We start from the raw sequence: 17,149 nt of genomic DNA, 5'->3' as shown, positions 1-17,149 counted from the left end.
AAGTTAAACAGAGGCATCATGCCATGATAGAAATGTAGGAGCTACCATTCCTTTTTTAGAAACTTCTGGTTTCCTGGCTGCCATGTTTATCCTATGGCTTCAAATAGCTTTTTTATTTTTTTTGGGTTTCTGATGTCGTACTTATTCCAGGTTAGTGCCTAAGTGGAGCCAGGGTACTATCATTTTATGAAATCCTTCAACAATGAGTGTGCAAATTTCTACCATGCTTAGTTTATGTTAAGCTCTCCTGTGCTTCCTTTTGCAGTCACAGTATGGGGAACAGAGTTACCTTCATCAAATGTAGGAATTATAGATGAAAGTGGTAATTTGTGCTTTTTTTTTTTTTTTTTTTTTTACTAATTCCCTTATACTACCACTGCAAACAGATTTTTTTTTTTTTTTTGGCACTGGATACACATTAGTCACTGCCACCGTGAATGTGTACCTGAACATCATGTTATGGTTATGTTCCGGAGGGATCAAGCTACAGTAACATTTCGAGCAGCTTTAAAAGGGCTTAAAGCATGCAAATGTAACCTGTCGGATCAAGCTACAGTAACATTTAGGGCAGCTTTAAAGTGCTTAAAGCATGGAAAAGTATCCTCTAAACCAATATTATCATGATACCTGAGCATACTTATGGTGTAATTACATATGAGTATATTTAAATAAAGGGTGGTTTATGCTTGAGCTATTGTCATTAGCTAGGCATACTGCTGTTCAATAAATATCAACTATTTCAGCCTTTTTGGTGTGATGATGAAAGCTCAAACCTTTCTGTTTTGATCATTAACCAGTGTCCTTTCAGGCTCACATCCAATCCCTGTCCAAATCATGCTGCCTTAACCTCCGCAACATTGCTAGAATACGGCCCTTTTTAACCAATGACACCACCAAGCTTTTAATTCACGTCCTGCTTATCTCTCGCCTCGACTATTGCAACTCTCTCCTCAATGGATTACCCTTACATAGATTATCCCCCCTTCAATCCGTAATGAATGCTGCTGCAAGACTTATCCACCTTACCAACCGTTCAGTGTCCTCCACCCCTCTCTGCCAATCCCTTCACTGGCTTCCACTCACCCAACGAATAAAATTCAAAGTGCTAACAATAGTTTACAAAGCCATCCACAATTCTGCCCCCAGCTACATCACTAACCTGATCTCAAAATATCAACCAAGCCGCTCTCTTCAGTCCTCCCAAGAGGACCCAACCTCCTGCTCTCTAGCTCCCTTGTCACCTCTTCCCATGCTCGCCTCCAGGATTTCTCCAGAGCTTCTCCCATTCTTTGGAACTCTCTACCCCAGTCTGTCCGACGGTCTCCTAATTTATCCTCCTTAGACGATCCCTGAAAACCCTTCTCTTTAAAGAAGCCTACCCGGCTACTAACTAATAACACTGTTTCACTTGATCCACCAGCCCATCCCCCACAGCTATTGCCTTTTGTATCAATTGACCCTCCCTTTTAGATTGTAAGCTCTAACGAGCAGGGCCCTCTGATTCCTTTTGTTCCAAATTGTATTGTAACTGTAATGTCTGCGTTCATTTTGTTAAGCGCTGCGCAAACTGTTGGCGCTATATAAATCCTGTATAATAATAATAATAATAATAAAAATTTAACTTCTACTTCACTCACAAGATGGCAGCTTCATGAATCAGGACAAATGAGAGATGAATCAGGACCAATAACCAGTAATTAAAAAAAATATATGAACATTTATTGATTTATTAAATCTGTCTGGGTATTGGCCACTAAAGTGGTGGGTTTTGAAAAAAAAAATTGCATATTTATTAACCTCTTTTACATCAGAACTGTAATGCAGCTCAGTGCCCAGAGTTTCTGTGATTTGTACCACTGCATCGCCTCTTTCATATTCCTTTTGGTATCACATTAATTTTGACATGTAAAATTAGAACTAATCCTGGTGTTATAATTGAATGCATACTTTACTTCCTTTTATTTCCATGTATTAATGCAGGAAAACTAAACAAAATGCAGTCTTAACTCTAACTCAAACCCAAGTCCAACCATAACACCAAACCTAGTCTGCATGTGCAGACAACTGCAGTGTGGCCACGTCTATACTATCTGGTTCTTCCTTTCTCTGTGGGATAGTCTCTGTGGGCATATTTATGTACTGTGTTGGAGTATACATATGTCATCTGCATTTTTTATGATGACTGTACGTAAGTATGCATTATATATCTGCCTCACTATCATTCCCTTGTTTGATGTCATGAATGTATATTCCTTACTATTATATTATTATATTGTAGAGTTTCTGCACCCTTTTCTCCCTACAGATCTGTGTGGTAATGCTGGAGTCTCCTCCAAAGGGGGTAACCATCCCATATCGGCCAAAACCCTGAAGTAGGAGAAAACATTTATCTCTGAAACGTGTTGGGTTGCCCTGTGAACACCACAAGAATTTAGCCTGATACCTTACATTGGCCAATCTGGTTCTCCAGCATCTTTGAGCTAGAGGGTGCCTTGTTTACAGTATTGTGTGTCATCATATGCTTTGTTTTTATCTTTGTGGTTGCCATTTGACCACATGGTCATGTTTTATGATTGTAAAGAAAAAGGGGATATAAAAAGAATAACCCCCCACGTTTAGTGCGTTTGCAACCTGTGTATAAACAAATTATATATGTGTATATAATATCACACCCTAAATTGTGCAAACAACCAGGTATGTGCAAATATTGCTAAACAAACATATATATTACATCCAGCTAATAAAAATATTAACTGCAAAGACTGGTGAAATAAATAAAAAAAAAGTGTAAATGAGATTAAATAAATATATAAATAGTGTCCACAATGGATCAGTCTATATGGGGTGTAGGGATTATACCATACATATGGGAAAAAAGGTCCAAAGTTCCAAAATTAATATTCTAAACAGAATACTGAAGAGGCGGTGGTAGGAAAGTTCATAAGGGTCACCACAGTGCTCAAGAGGGGTTTGTCAGAAGGCTAACCAGAATTGTTGGATCCCCTCTTACCTTATGGTAGCTGGTCCTCACGCTACTCCTGGGTATGAGTTCCCTTTTTGATGCACTCCGTGGCCGACCAATATTATATTAAAAAGGATATAGGAAGCCTCATAGTGAAATCCGTTAAAAAATATATATTTTATTCAAAAAGTAATCTGTCATATGAAAGCTGTGCATGCATAAGAGACAGATTTAGAATTTGAAGACGTTGCATATTGATGACGAAACGCGTCATTTTGAAATGCACGCAGGGGGCACGTGACTGGTAGTTGGACAGGACGGAGTGGAACGCACGTGGAAGCTGGCGTTCCACGTCTTTTTTTCACTATATCGCAGTGATACCACACCATCCGTGCCTGCCTTCTCATTACTAATTCTTTTTTAATGTTTTACAGTTTTTTAACGAGTTCAAGTTTGAATCTGTCTCTTATGCATGCACAGCTTTTATATGACAGATTACTTTTTGAATAAAATATATATTTTTAAATGGATCTCAATATGAGGCTTCCTATATCCTTTTTAATATAATATTGTTCGGCCACGGAGTGCATCAAAAAGGGAACTCATACCCTGGTGAGCCTTCTGACAAACCCCTCTTGAGCACTGTGGTGACCCTTATGAACATCCCTACCACCGCCTCTTCCCTATTCTGTTTAGAATATTAATTTTGGAACTTTGGACCTTTTTTTCCATATGTATGGTGTAATCCCTACACCCTATATAGACTGACCCATTGTGGACACTATTTATATATTTATTTAATCTCATTTACACTTTTATTTATTTATTTTTACCAGTCTTTGCATTTAATATTTTTATCAGATGGATGTAATATATATGTTTGTTTAGCAATATTTGCACATACCTGATTGTTTACACAATTAAAGGTTTGATATTATATACACATATATAATTTGTTTATACACAGATTGCAATCGTAGGGCCATCTTACCGAATGGGCACGCTGGGCAGTTGCCCGGTGGCCCCATCTGTCCAGCGACCGAGCCAAGCATTAGTCCCGATTTTCCACGTGCATCCCGCTGCCGAACTTAGCAGGTGGTAAGCCCCTGTCAGTCCTGGGGGAGCCCACAACTGCAGGAATACCTGTCCGTCCCCACAGGAACAGGCACACACAGGACAATCGAGTCTGACTCCCGTCTGTGTATGTGGTCACCGGACCCAGTCGCCCAACTTGGAAGCTGTCATTAGCCTGGCATTGCTGCACCAAAAGATAATGCCTTATCGATAAATCACATTTTTATTCTCGTGGGTGATTGTGTAGGCAGGGCCCCAGTGCACTGCATTGCCCGAGGCCCTTTAATGCTCTTAAGATGGCACTGTGCAAGCGCACTAAACGTGGGGGGTTATTCTTTTATATCCCCTTTTTCTTTACATTTACTTTACCCGTCTCCCGGCGGGAGGAGTTTATTGCAGCTGCACTTTATAGATTTATATTTATTTATTTATTTACAGAATATTTTATTACATTATTTATGGTGCACATATTTATATATTCTTTACATTCTTGACATGTTTTATGATTGTTTAACGATAAAGTATTTTTGTACCTTTTACTACATTTTGTTTTGCTGCTCCATTACTCTTCTAGTCTGCCTTTAAAGTCCCATTTGGGGTACCATTTTTATTTTTTTCCAGTATTTACCAGGATGTTGGCAGATCTCCCCTCCACCAAGACCAGTTTTCTTTTGGCCTTTTCCCCTATTCAAATTTCATATTCCTTTTGTTATCACATGCATTTTGACATGTAAATTTAGAACTAATCCTGGTGTTATAATTGAATGCATACCTTATTTCCTTTTAACTCCATGTATTAATGCAAGGAAACTAAACAGAATGCAGTCTTAACCCAAGCTCAAACCCGAGTCCAACCATAGCACCAAACCTAGTCTAACTCAAACCATAACCTGAGCTGTATTCATATTTTTAAACCAAGATTCTACACTTTCTTCTTTGCCTTGGCCCTATTCCCACCCAGTCTATAAGCAAAGAAAATTAACCACTTAAGGACCGAACGTTTTTACCCCCTTAATGACCAGGCAATTTTTTGCAATACGCCACTGAGATATTTTAACTGACAATTGCGTGGTTGTGCAATGCTGTACCAAATAATATTGATGTCCTTTTTCGCCACAAATAGAGCTTTCTTTTGGTGGTATTTGAACATCGCTGCAATTTTTATTTTTTGTGCTATAAACAAAAAAATTGACAATTCTGAAAAAAAAACAACAATATTTTTGACTTTCTGTTATAAAACATTCCCAATAAAAAAAAAAAAAAATCTATTTTTTTTATCATTTTAGGCCAATTTGTTTTCTGCTACATATTTTTGGTAAAAAAATCCCTATAAGTGTATATTGATTGGTTTGCGCAAAAGTTATCATGTCTACAAACTACGGGAAAGATTTATGTCATTTTTATTTATTTTTTTACTAGTAATGGAGGCGATCAGCGATTTTTAGTGGGACTGCGACATGAAGTGACGTACATGTACGTCGTTTCGCATAACAGCCGACCTGCTGCCGTATAACTATGGCGGCTAGTCTGCAAGTGGTTACTAATCATGTTAGGGCAATTCATTCATTCATGCGTTAAAAAAAAAGGCATCGGGTGATTGGTTCTCAGATATCAGGGCTGTTAAATGCCAGTTAAAGGGCATCTAAGCACAAAAAAAGTGTATGGTATTTGGACTTGCCAGTCCTTGGATGCACTCGATGCATTCATTTTTTTTCCCCTTTGTTTTTTGCTGTGCATTATGTCCTGTAACAGACCTCTCACTCCTCCACTGTACATTAGGAGAAACAACATAGCCTTCCTTGGACAGCATCACTGTCAACTTTTTAAAGGTAATTTTGGATAGATAAAAAGATATAGATGGACTTTACAAAGGATGACTAAAAAAATTAAAGCCTGACTCCAGCTAAAGCCTTTTTTAGTCAGTAAAGCAACAGTTTTTTTTTTTTTTTTGGGATAAAGGTTTTAACTACTTGACGTCCGCACTATAGCCGAATGAAGGCTACAGCGTGGACCTGAATTGCCGGGAGGACGTACATTGATGGACGTGCCCGGCTCGCGAGTCCATGAGACTCGTCTAATCACAGATCGGAGATCGGGGTGATCCTGCCCCCTTACCACATGATCAGCTGTCAGCCAATGACAGCTGATCATGTAAAGTAAACAGCAGCCAGCGATCAGCTGTTTTTTTCTCCTCACACTGTCAGTGTGAGGAGAAAAAAACAACGATCGCCGGCTGCTGTCAGAGGGACATCGGTCCCGAAGAGAAGAGGGATTATTTGTGCCCACAAGTGCCCACCAGTGTCACCCACCAGTGCCCACCAGTGCCACCTACCAGTCCCCACCAGCACCACCTATCAGTGCCCACCAGTGTCATCTGCCAGTGCCCACTAGTGCCACCTACCAGTGCCCACCAGCAGAACCTACCAGTGTCACCTATCAGTGCTCACCAGTGCCACCTATCAGTGTCCCATCATAGGTGTCACCTACCAGTGCCTATCATTGCCCATCAGTGCCACCTACCAGTGCCCATGAGTGCCGCCTATTAGTGCCCTTCAGCGCCACCTACCAGTGTCCTTCAGTGTCATCCATCATTGCCCATCAGTGCCACCCATCAGTGCCACCTATCAGTGATGCCTTATCAGTGCCGCCTTATCAGTGCCCATCAGTGCCGCCTTATCAGTGCCCATCAGTGTCACATATCGGTGCCCATCAGTGCAGCTTATCGGTGCCCATCAGTACAGCCTATCAGTGCCCATCAGTGCAGCGTACCAGTGCCTATCAGGGCTCATCAGTGCCGTCTCATCAGCGCACATCAATGAAGGAGAAAAATTACCTGTTTGAAAAATTTTATAACAAACTATAATACATATTTATATCTATATAAAAACAGTTTTTTGTTTTTTTCAAAATGTGCAGTCTTTTTTTGTTTGCTCAGCAAAACTTGATGGGGGTTCTAATATTTCCCCTCTCTATCCAAAGCTAAAACAAAGTTTTTACTATAAAAACACCCTAAATATGATATGAATAGATGTAAATTGTTGGTACAGTTTGCTTTTGTTTACATATATTGCAACACAGTTAGTAGGTAGTCATCCTAATAGAATACATTAACAAGTAATGTCCTTTATTTTAATATATTCCATCTAACAAAATATCTACAGCAAACAATATGCAGTCATATTTAAAGCTATTGTCAGTAATTACTAACAAGCATTTCCTGCTTTCTCTGTTACACTTGTAAACTGAATTGTTTCCTATAATACCTTTTAATAGGCTATATTAGCTGCCCTAATGCAATGCCACTTCCTATAAATGTAACAGTATAGCATCCTTCTTCTAATGTACCTTAATGAACATCTAATGTGTTTATAATTGGTCTACAAAGAAAGATCTTGCGTTGTGGCACATCCAAGGTTTTCTTTTTTAACAGCTGAAAATGTTTCAAAATTGTGAAGCTATAATTTTTTCTATGTTATTGGAATAAACCACCCTTGTTCAAAATAAATTGTGATAATGAGATTGTATCTTCATGCAAATGGATGGTTGTTTTTCGTTTAAGTTCCCTATATTACCACAGCCACATTTGTAACTTAACACTGGAACAGTTTTTCTCTTTTTGGTGTTTTGGTGTTGACCATCATTAGTCAACATTATACAAAAATAATAAATTTATTATTTTATTTAAATTACTGCTTTGTTCTTACTTTAAGTATCAGTGTTAGAGCATCCTAGTTTCACGAGTTTACCATGGAAAAAGAGAAGCTGTATCTTTTCAGTTAAAATAGAACTAAAACATGACAAAAAATAAATAAAACTGCTAGGAGGTAGATTTTTTTATTGCAGAGGAAACATAAAAGGCATCTTTTCCCCAAAAAACATTTTCTCCATGCTCGTAGCAGTTTTTTTAATTTTGTTTGTACACTGCATGCACCATGCAGTGTACACACATGGCTCTTTCCCAGTATCTGTAAGAGGAAAATGTAAGTCCTGCATGCATGTACAAGAATAAAATCACCAGTGGTTGTCCAATGATTGAAAAGGAGCATCATAGGACTATAGTCATAGAGGATATAGTGGCAGATGGGGTGGAGTGGTGTCTGGAGCCTGAACCTGTCATCTCTGGAGGTGGGCACTGTGTAAGTTGAGTGTACCATAATGTGCAAGTTCAATGTGTATCCTTGCACATTATGACAAGATCCCCACACACACACACACACACCTATCTGATTTCAATTCAGATTTAAGAGCAGGTTTTCATAATGTTTTCCTTACAAAACAATTCCACAATTTGAACACCCTCCACCCCCCCCCCCCCACTAAGCATAATCCAATCTAAAAGGGGACTGATGCTGAATTTCAGAGTGGTAGGTCTGTAGGGAACAGTGACAAATATGAAGTGTTGCATCCAGAGAAGCATTTTTATTTTCATATCTGCTGGGTTTCCAACTTTCTTATATTTTTTTAACCAAGAAGTTGGGCCTAATGTAAGGAAAATGGTGAATCTCCTTACTTAGAAAACAGAAAGCAATGAAAACCTGATGGGGTTATAATACTTAACCACTTCATTCAAAGCTAAAAAAAAGTAATGGCTATCTATTCATTGTATGTTTACATGCATCATTTGGCAGGTATGAAGTTCAAAAAATGAATAACACAAGAATACATTGTTAAATAGTCCACATAAAGAGACTACAGTCACTTTCGATCCTTCGTAAATATCAACCTGCATTCTATGGACTACACCTCACAAAAGACACCTTGAGCTATCTGGGGTATTCTTGGGTGGGACTCCACTCACACCTCCTATTCCCCGGGGGAACTGATACATAGGTATTTTGAGTTTGAGATATTTAATACTGCAGTAGACAGTAAATTTCAAACCTAAGGATTTGCTAAAAAGCATTAGTAAGTTGCCCATGTTGATTTAACCAAAAATAAACACAGAAATTTAAGGAAATAAAGTAATATTAGCTTTATACCACTTTATGGCTTGGGCAATTTTTTAAATTTTGCACATGCATGTTAAAATAAGCATTTTTTTGCTAGAAAATTACTTAGAACCCCCAAGCAATTATATATTTTCTGAAAGCAGAGGACCTGTACATTAAAATGGTAGAAGTTGCAATTTGTTTTTATATATTGCATGATATTTGCGCTGTATTTTTCAGTTTATCAAATGCATATTTTTAGCAAAAAATACACTAAAATTAAACTTTTGTACACACAAACACAGTGTAATACCCGAAAAGTTATAGTACCTAACGTTTTTTTATAGATGATCCTTTAAAAGCATTTACAGGTTATTAAATTTGAGTTAACCATGGATTATGGCCCTAGAATTATTGCTCTCACTGCAAAGTTCACTGCAACATCTCACACATGTGGCTCAGTCGCTGTTTTCAAATGTGTGTTGGTCCTTCGTGTGCATTTGCATTCACATTTTTTGATGGCATGGGCAGGTGACAGGTCCTCTTTATGGAGACAGGATTCATTATTATTGTTTCACTACAGTAAATAACTACTACTTGCTGTGTGTACAAGCTAATATTGAAATATTGTGAGGATCACATTTGTTCATTTTAAATGACCCACTATCAATTTTGTTTTGTATTTCACATATTGAAGGAAATTGTTCCTATTGTATTCCATGTCACAATAAGCAGCAGGTCTTTGTTGCGATCATATAGAAAAATATCCCTCCCTAATAATGTAATAAAGCTCAGAGAAGCTAACTTATATAAGCATTATGGATTTTTATACCAAATTTCAACAATAAGAAGATAAACTTACACATAAGAGGGTACAGAGGACAACTACTCCATTTATTTGGAGCCCAACTTTGTATAAAGCGGAGAACTGTTTATTACATAATGATTTCGATGTAATTTACTTATGGAAAAGTCTATGTATACTTTGGAAAATGCATGCTAGTGAATAAGGTGAAGTTCTGTCTACTTTTAATGCCCAATCATGTGCAAGTAAAAAAACTACTGTACTTTTGCTAGCACATGATTTGGTATTGCAATAAAGTACAGCTTAACCACCACTTTGGAAAGTGTATCCTAATAAGGTAAAGTTCTGTCTACTTTAAATACCCAATCATGTGCAAGTGAAAAAAAAAAAAAAAAACTTTTGCTACCATATGATTAGGTTTGCAAATTAAGCACATCTTAACCATAGTTACTGATATTTGCTTTACACAGTAAAGTTGAGTTAACAAATACTGTAGATATGCATTGTTTCTTAATTTTCTCCATCACTTAGATTTTTTTTTTATTTTTTATTTAACATCTGTATGGGAAGCATCTGCATTTTTGCATTTAGATTAATGATCTCTTTGAAAAATGCAATTGGTTTCTAAGCAGCTGTCAAACATAGTCCAAATATTTAGTTCCTGTGGGCACATAGCCCTTTTAGAGCAGGCTGTTGTAAACATAATTTGCATACATACAGGTAATTTGCATACACACAGGTATGTGGAAAAGATGATTATTTTTATACATTTTTCTGAGAAAGGGTGTACACAGCTGAAATGCAAATTAGGACTGATTGTGCCAACAGCATAGCTCATGGCCACTTATGGCAGCCAACTAGAAAATTATATGTACATTTCCGTCTCGTTCAAGATTTAGGTATACTTTATACATGCTAAGGAGGATAAAAACAAACAACAGTATATGCTGTGAAATAGTATTTTTTTTCTGAGAAGCGTTATTGTGAATTTGATGATGCAACATGATCATTTAATTTATTTTTCATCATTTAAATACCTCCTTTTATAGGGCAAACTAAGACAATCTATGCTGTGAACTTCAGTAGCATCATATAGCTATACTGTATAGGAGACGTAACTATCCCTAAATTAGTTTAGAGTAGGTGAAAAGTTTGTCAGGGTTTTTAAGAGTTCTACAAATTTAGCATGACTGATAGAATAAAAATACAATTAAACTAAATATAAAAATGGAATATACACATTCAGATTATTTGTAGAAAAAAATTGTCCATGAGCAGACTTTATGTGTAAAGGCACCTCAAAGTGCAATATAATAGATTGCTACAAATTGCCAGACATACTGTATGTCTCCCACTGGAAATGTTTTACCAAATTGTTTTTAATAACATCTTACTATTCCATTCCATTTTAGAGCCGGTTCACGCTGGGGCGACTTGTCAGGTGACCTGGTCGCCTGACAAGTCGCCGTGGGTCGCCTGCCATAGATTAGCACAGGACCCGTTCTAATAGAAGCGACACAATTTGCTCCGACTTAGAAAAAGGGTCCTGAGCTACTTTGGGGCGACCTGGAGCGACCTGCATTGACTTCAATGATATGAAGTCCGTGCATGCCGCTCCGAGGTAGCGGTGCGAGCTGCGCACCGCGACTTCACAGGTCGCCCCGGCAATTCGGGTCGCCTGTATGTGAACCGGCTCTTACTATTTCATACTTAATAAAAATATGTTGTGATTGGGTATTTGCCCAATAGCAAGTATGTAATGTCCATGGACTACTTTTATCCATTTGTTTCTTGTGATTACATCTAGCTATGTGTATTCAAGTTGTATTTATTTTTAAAAGTCAAATTTTTTAATTGGCCTAATGTTCCACCACTTTGACTTAGTTTATTTTCTTCCTAGGTTGGTACCCAACCTGTCACTTTATATAGAACTAATTTGGACATTTAAAAATTTTTTTTTGTAATTTGTAAAATAATTTTATTTTGCTTAACTCTCACTATTTTAAACAATCTATGGCATTTTATTGGTACCAAATATTGTAATTATCTTTGAAATTGAAGCTGAATGTCAAATGAAGAAGGAAATCTGAAAATATTGCAAAGATGCAGCTATGTTTCTCAAAAAATCTGTAATGGAAAATGATGAAAATATTTAAATGTATAAGGCTGTGTTTATTCATTGGATATGACAACTAAGGCTCCGTTCACATGTTAGCATATGGATCACGGACAGAACCGCCGCGGTTCCACCCGCGATCCGGAGATTATTGCAAATCGCGGGATGTCTGTGCATTGCCCGTTGATTTGCAATAGACCCCCAAACGCTGAGCGATGTTGCCGCGATTTCCGCCTGCCGAATCGCGGTAACATCGCGCAAAAAAAAATTGCGGGACGCATTACGACCAAAAAAGTACAAGAGCTTCTTTGGAGCGTATTGCGTCCTGCGATTTTTTTGCGCGATGTTACCGCGATTCGGCAGGTGGAAATCGCGGCAACATCGCTCAGCGTTTGGGGGTCTATTGCAAATCAACGGGCAACGCACAGGCGTCCCGCGATTTGCAATAATCTCCGGATCGCGGGTGGAACCGTGGCGGTTCTGCCCATGATCCATACGCTAACATGTGAACGGAGCCTAAGCAAAATCACTATGTGGTCAAGTAGGAATGTCATATATATATATATATATATATATATATATATATATATATATATATATATATTTTTTTTTTTTTAATTTTTTAAAATTCCTTTTTTTATTTACTCTGTGGGTATTTTATGTTTCCATAAATATATACACTGCTATTATTGATGCAAATCAATCACAAACAGAAGAATGCATATTCTTAAAAAATAATAAGTCATTGTCCTTTATTTTATTTTTATTCAGACGAAAGGCATAGTTTAGAATTCTGTACCCTGAAGTTTCAATGGGAATTCAGTTCTCTCAGGGGCTATTCCTCATTATGACATGCAGAGAATTGTCATTGTTATAAATGAGATTGACCTAGAGATAGCAGAAGCACAGATGTGATGGAGTTATTACTAGTGAAATTTAGGGTTAGCTGGATTTGTCTCCTTGAAGGTGAGAAAACATTTCTGAAGTATAAGATAGTTATTCACTATTTCTGAAGTCATAACTTTTTTTTCCACAAAAAATTATATATCTGTTTCTGTGGATTTTCTTTATCTGTGGTTTTCATTTCAATGTAGTGTAAATGGCTGCTGTCTTTAGTGTAACAGTTTTAATGTTTCCTCAACAATATCCCACCAATGCTTCAAATGTTGGCCAACTATATATATATATAAAAACAGTTTTCTTAAGTTTAGTCATAATGGGCTGCCTCATAGAAATACAGGGTAAGAGCTGCCCTCAGCATCACCTGGCAGATATGGAAAAAAAGAAATAATTTGTCTCAGGCTGATCAGATGGCTCAAATTCAAGGATAAAGAAAGATCCTACTTTTAACACAAATGTAATAGGAGAAATATGTGGATAACTGGTTATCAAAATTGCTTTGTGGTCCAATATTCAAATCTTACTTTGAATAATAGCTGTAAGGAGTTAGCAGGTCTTTTATATCACTTAACCACTTTAAGACCAGAAGATTTTACCCCCTTCCTGACCAGGCCATATTTTGCAAATCGACACTGCGTTACTTTAACAGACGATTGCACAGCCGTGCAACGCTGTACCCAAACAAAATGTACGTCCTTTTTTTCACAAATAGAGCTTTCTTTTGATGGTATTTGATCACCTGTGAGATTTTAAATTTTTGTGCTATAAACAAAAAAAGAGCGACAATTTTGAAAAAAAAAAACAATATTTTTCACATTCTGATACATAACATTCATAAAAAAAATCTAAAAATCAAAATTGTTTAACAGTTTAGACCAATTTGTTTTTCTGCTGCATGTTTTTGGTAAAAAATCGCAATAAGCGTATTTTGATTGGTTTGCGCAAAAGTTATCACGTTTACTAACTACGGGAAAGATTTATGTCATTTTTTATTTATTTATTTATTTTTTTACTAGTAATGGCGGTGATCTGTGATTTTTTGCGGCACTGCGACATTGCAGCAGGCAGATCGGACCCCTAACTGACATTTTTGACACTTTTGGGGGGACCAGTGACATTACTACAGTAATCAGTGCTAAAAATATGCACTGTTACTGTAATAATGACACTGGCAGGGAAGGGGTTAACACTGTTGGTGATCAAGGGGTTAAATGTACGCCTCATGCTTACTGACATGTGTGTGTGTGTGTCTATTGGCAACCGCCTGATCGGGGAATGGTGATCCATCCTGCCAATACCCTTCAGGAGGCTCTTCAGAGGATATGCCCGGAGGAAAGGCAAGGAGTTTGGTTGGTGCGACAGAATGTGGTGTTGAACACCCGCCAGATACAGTTTAATAGTACTGACAGATAACTTAAGTTGGAGGTGGCAAAAGGCAGCGAAGGCGACCATAGTCTGCACTGACTGGTCATCCAACCCGAATTCTACTAAAAACCTTCGGAAGATGGCCATGGCTCGGTCATAGGCCTTCCTGGTGTTGGATGACAGAGCCATACGGGCCAACTCCCGTCCATGCGCCATGATTCGGGCTAGTCCAGGAGCAGATCCTTGAACTCCGGGGTCCGCGTGGGGCATCTGTCGGCCGTCGGGTGGAGAGTGAAGAAAACCTGCAATTTGGAGCGGGAAAGAGCGTCAGCGGCTGAGTTGGAGTGACCCGGAATATGCTCACAGTATAGAAAAAACTGGTAAGTGGCAGCTACCAAGGTCAGCCTGCGGACCAGCCTCATGATAGTCAGGGATGAAGACCGGCCTTTGTTGATAATGTCACAGGCAGCCATGTTGTCACTGAAACATTTGACTGCCGTCCCTGACCAGCACCTACCCCAGGTGACAGCTGCTGCCACAATAGGGTATAATTCAAACAAAGCTGAGGTCTCCTGGAAAGCAGGTAAGGCTAGAGACTCAGCCGGCCAACTATCCCTGAACCATGAGTCCCCAAAGATGGCTGCGAACCCGGTATTAGCGGCCGCATCCGTCCAAAACACAGGGGACTGGGCAGAGATGGGCGGGATGAACATGGAGATACCGTTCCAGCTTTCCAGGAACTCAACCCACATGCCCAGGTCCGCCCTGGCAGGGGGATCCAAGTGGGAGATGACACCCTCCGGAAGACCTGGCAACAGCCGCAGCAACCGAGAGATGAAGGACCTGCCCTGGGGGATGATTCGCATGGCAAAGTTCAATGACCCGATCAAGGACTGCAACTCCTTCCTGGAAAAAGACCCTAGTTCCAAGAACCTGCCTACCACCCCACGAATACGTCCAAGTTTGTCCACAGGGAGGCTGGACTGCATAGAGACGGAATCCAGGGTAATCCCCAAGAAATCCAACCTGGTGACCGGACCGACCGTTTTGCCTGGTGACAGGGGAACCCCTAAAGTGGAAAATAAGGCCAAGGTACTTCTTAAACTGACCGGCGTGCAGTTGCTACTCTCGACCAACAGGAAATCATCAAGGTAGTGCAAAACCGAGGGGCACCTGGAGACATTCAGAAGGAGCCAGCAGAGCGTCTCTGCAAAGGTATCGAAAATCTTAGGGCTGCTTTTAGACCCAAAGGTCAGCCTGGAGGCGAAATGATATTTCTCCCTCCACTTAACACCGTGGATGTGCCATAAGGAGGGGTGAATAGGCAGCAGCTTGAAAGCGTTGGCAATATCCGTTTTACTGAGCCAGGCAGCCCTGCCAGCCCCTAAAATAGCCTGGATGGCATTGTCCACAGTGGCATAGTGGAGAGAGAACTCGGCTGAAGGAATAAGGGAATTAAGGCTGGGGTTGGTGGAAGAATGAGGAGCCGACATGTCGATGATTAAACGTTTTTTATTGGTGTATTTACTAGTGGCAATACCGATATAGTTGGTACGCCAAGAGGAGAAGGGGGGAGCCGGGAAGGGGCCTAACATGAACCCCTCCTGCACTTCCTTCTCAAGTAGTAGATCTACCGACTGCGGGTCCTCCCTGGCCGATAGTAAGTTGGGACATTCCAGTGTCCCAGTGGGAAGAGACACCAGCCCAGTGTGGAACCCACCCGAGAACCCCTGAACCAGATACTCCACCAGGTGAGGAGACGGATGAGCCTGCAGGTAAAACTCCAGCACCTCGACCTTGACACCGGTTAGTCATTGTTTAGGGTAAATCTTGGATGGACACATGGATTTCGTGTGAGCCCTGAAACAGATGGAGCAGACATGGAGCAGCCTGCAAGCACTGAAGCTGCACGCCCCCCCATTGAAATTGTTGCAAACCTGGGCTTTACCTAAGAACACGATGGGACGACCCAGCTTATCCCTAAGGCCACGCTGCTCAGACCTGCCAGCACCCCCCCTGTGACCCCGGCCGGGGAAGATACAGCCTCCATGGGGCAAAGGCTGGCAGAATGTGATGTGGAGGAGCATGTGGCACAGGAGGGAGGTGCCAAGCCTGCGAAGTGCCTGCAGAACAGCTCGGTATCCAAAAGACTCCAATCCACACGAACGTTGAATTGAGCCAAGGCTGCCGCCGCCTTGGCCGAGACTGACTTGTGGAAGTCGAAGAAGGTAAAACCCCCGTATTTGTGCCCTAAATCCACTATCTTATGCAGGTAAAGATCTAACTCTTCCCGCCGCTGCGGGTATACGGAACACAAAACGTCCCTGTAGATGCCGAAGGCCAGGACAAACTCGGGGATAGTGAGCTTCTTATTAAGCCTGGGGTCCCTGGCCTTCATGACTACGGACAAATCACCGTAATTGTAGACCTTACTTTCGACCATGTCCTGGGAGGCAAAGAGGAGAGCCACTAGGTTGACATCCTTCCCTTCCAAGATATCCTTGCGGAGAGCCGCGGGGACCAAGTGGGCCGGGGTGATAATAGGAGAAACCGTAGAAGAAGGCAAGATGGGAACTGGGGGCCTACCCTGATCACTAGCGGGAACTGGGGTCGGGACCGGCAAGGAAGGAGGGGGACCCCCTTGAGCCGGACTGGCGTCCTCCAGCTTAGTCAGCCTATCGCCGATGGACTGCAGGGAAGATAGAATGGAGTCCAGGGTCCCTTGTATAGCAGACGTACAGCCCTGAGAGCTGGTGCCCAGTCCCGGATCTTCTGGGTGTTCCATCAACAACCTGAATAGTTCCGCTTTCCTCGCTGTGGCCGGGAACGGGATACCCTTCTGGCGTAGGACCGCGGAGATCTTTGGAATAGTCCAAGACCCGTAGGAGCCCAGCGGAGATGGAACCCGACGACCCCTGGGGGTACCGGATCTGAAAGGGGTACCAATTCTGGCTGGCGTGGAGGGGGAGGAAGATCCTTCTTCCAGGATGGCACCTTGA

General features: G+C 40.5%; 1 protein-coding gene and 1 pseudogene across 2 annotated transcripts in view; one reads left to right on the top strand and one right to left on the bottom strand.

Moving 5' to 3' along the window:
- Positions 1-17,149, top strand: part of HS6ST3 (heparan sulfate 6-O-sulfotransferase 3) — an 805,949-nt gene that overhangs the window by 144,435 nt on the left and 644,365 nt on the right. The gene's annotated exons all lie outside the window — the stretch shown is intronic.
- Positions 15,962-17,149, bottom strand: part of LOC309546708 — a 111,005-nt pseudogene continuing 109,817 nt past the window's right edge. Inside the window, exon 2 of the transcript in view lies at positions 15,962-16,737. The product of the transcript in view is annotated as an uncharacterized misc_RNA (transcript). The remainder of the gene's footprint in view (positions 16,738-17,149) is intronic.

Source organism: Pelophylax lessonae (assembly GCF_965119305.1).
Source record: "Pelophylax lessonae genome assembly, chromosome: 2".
NCBI classification, from domain to species: Eukaryota; Metazoa; Chordata; class Amphibia; order Anura; family Ranidae; genus Pelophylax; species Pelophylax lessonae.
The sequence above is the reverse complement of the archived record's forward strand: the minus strand, read 5'-3'. Positions and strand labels throughout refer to the sequence as shown.